The sequence below is a fragment of the Etheostoma spectabile genome, chromosome 16 (assembly GCF_008692095.1).
Source record: "Etheostoma spectabile isolate EspeVRDwgs_2016 chromosome 16, UIUC_Espe_1.0, whole genome shotgun sequence".
Lineage (NCBI taxonomy): Eukaryota > Metazoa > Chordata > Actinopteri > Perciformes > Percidae > Etheostoma > Etheostoma spectabile.
The window spans coordinates 4334300-4337215 of NC_045748.1; positions in this window are offsets into that span (position 1 = coordinate 4334300).

A 2916-nucleotide genomic window follows, 5' to 3' on the forward strand; every position below is an offset into this window, starting at 1 on the left:
AAATAATCACTAAAAAGTCCTTTGGGAAACTGCTCTTGTGAACAAGTCTCGCAGATACTGTGGGTGCCTCCTAGACAACGCTGCTGTAGGTGCACTTCAGATGGGATGGAAATGGATGCCGAAGGTTTCCTCGTGCACCTCGCCGCTAACCTTGACATGGGTTCTTTTCACACGGCGAGTAGTCTCTCACAATCACTGCTACCATCACCACTTACTCAGAATTGAGTTGGTTTGTGGACAGTTGCTATAGAAACATTCAGTGGCATAATCTTCTTTTACAGCACATGATATAAAAAACAGTATGCACCAGTAAGCTAACAGTGGTACATTAGATGTTGCCGTAATGTGGATGTGTTGGTGAAGCTGAACAAAGGGATTGCACTTGTCTTTCTTCACATGGCAGGACTGTCTCCACCTCACACATCAAAGCGGAGTTTATGTAGCAGAGCATGTTGGTTGGTGGGTGCAAAAACACGAGATGAGCAACAACACAATTAACTGACAAGAGCGACCTTTACCCACTACTCGTCTCTCGCAACCCACCCATCATGGAAACTCATGGAAAAATGAATCATCTCTGGGTGGTAGTGCTCAGCGAATGAAAAGCCCAAAACTAGATCTGGTTTAGTTTTGCTTTTGGCACCCACAAACCTTGCGTCCTGTCTGTAACACAAAGTGAGAACCTTGAGTGGGGCGCTTATAGGAAATAAAATACAGTATATATTTCTTTCTCTTTCTGTTGCTCTGGTGGTTATGTTCTGTTGATCCAAAGCTGTGTAATTATCAATATATTGATTGATCGACAAACTATAGTTTGTGTCAGAAACACAAGGTGCACCTGAGTCAAACCTTTTCCCGTTTGACAACTCTATGTTCTCTCAAGCTAGCTCCACATATTATGCATGGATCCAGTTGCATCTTTTTTTTTGTATATTATTGTATATCACACTTTAAAAAAAAAAAAACACATTTTTATGTAACGTATGTTATTATAAATGATGCTTATGTGTAGAGAAGAAAAACATTCTTAGGGACAGTTTCACAGACATGGTTTGACTCCATCTCATGTTGATTTGTAATAGAGAAATTTGCAAACAATCACAGATTTACAAATGATTATATGCAATTCAAGTGTGAAACCCATTAGACAAAACAATGCAATTTAACTGGAAAATAATTCACATGAAAACAGTTCTTACAAGGGATCTAAACCGAGCAAATGGTAATAAATATTAAGTCAGTATCAAATTATATCGCATTTGATGTTTGTGTAACATGATGTTGCCATGTAAAATCACAAAAGTGACTGAAGGGAGATTCCTGCAGAAAGTACAGGTGACTGAGCATCATCCATGTCTGGAGAACCTTCCCAACATTGTGTATTTGTGTCTTTCTCCCCAGTTATATGAAGCTGTGTTACGCTACGATTACTGTATGGACAATGTGTTTACTAAACTCGTCTTCATCCAACTTGTTTTACTTTATTGTTCAGATGAATTACCTTTTTTGTTCTCTAGTCTTCTGTGGCAACATTCCCAAAGGAAGTCAAACATTTTTTTTTAAATGATTCAAATTATATTTGACAGAGAGCTGATCTTACACTTTCTGTTTTAATTAATTAATCAGTTCAATTAAAGATGTGTGTGTACATCGGATGAGTGTTAGCTACAAAAAGGATAAAGCATTTGAACATTAAGAGCTTTTAAAAACAAAAGTAAAATCTAAATTACGCCCATAAATCATTTGTTTAAACTGGATTTGATTTTTCTTTTACTGGCAATGGGTAGGCCGGTAATGAATGTACGTTTTTTTTTGTTTTGTTTTTCATCAAAATATGACCTCCAAATTTTAAGTTGATTTTGAAAATTGTGGATATTGTATTCATTTTCCCATGCTTTTCTAGGCCTTTAAGTGTTGGTTAATGAGACCCTAATCAAGATAATAAACAAGCTACATTCTCACTCATTTTACTTAAAATACTGTATATGCCATTTAAGTCAGCATAACCACATAGATATTTAGTACTGATACTATATTTAATAGTAAATATGTAAGTGCTGTAACTGACATTTGTTTTATAATTGCTCAGTTTCACGGGTAACAAAGTTAATATTTTTGTCAATCTGAACAGCAAAATAAAAGTCAGGAATAATATAAACATGACAGATTAGTTATTTTTTGATACATTTTGCAAATACACTACAACACAAATTTTCTAAACCAATCAGATTGAGTTGTATGTGGGCCACGTGCAGTATCAGTCTCCACCCTGTCCATCCTTAATTTGAGGTTCAACCTTTTCTCTTTGTATGGTGTGTAGCTATGGATTGCCAACTGTCTGTTTCAGTCGTGTGGTGTCTTCTCTGTTTTTGTCGATACACTTGTGGTCTTCTCCGTTTTTCTATCCTCCTCTGCAGTATGTGATGGCAGATGGAGCCTGTTGGTTATAGTTTTTAAACCTCAAATTACACTCAGGCATCCATTCTCAGATGTACATAGTCTTGTTTTGTTTCTGTTTTTTGCTTTATGTGTACGACAGATATCCCCATAAGCTGTTCTGTTCCTGTCTTTGTATGTCTGTGAAATAAATACTATTTTACCACAGTCTTAGCTTCTGGGGTTTTCTTTTTTGTTCTCCGTTTTCATCAGAAACTGGTTTGTTCTTCTCTGTCAATTGGTCAATTAAATTTTGACCATTTAGTCTTTGGTTGGTTACAAATATCCTATGTCCAAAACATTTCGAATATAGTGCAAAGAACGCAACTACTCTGAATAGAAGAGCCAGTAGTGGAGAGGATCGGTCTGTGGTGCTTATGATTCTCAAAAAAACTTTACCCAACTTACCCTGAAGCCTGTTGCTTCTTGTTTCCTTTAGAATGCTTCCATTATCTGATTGGGACAGTGTCTGATGAATCC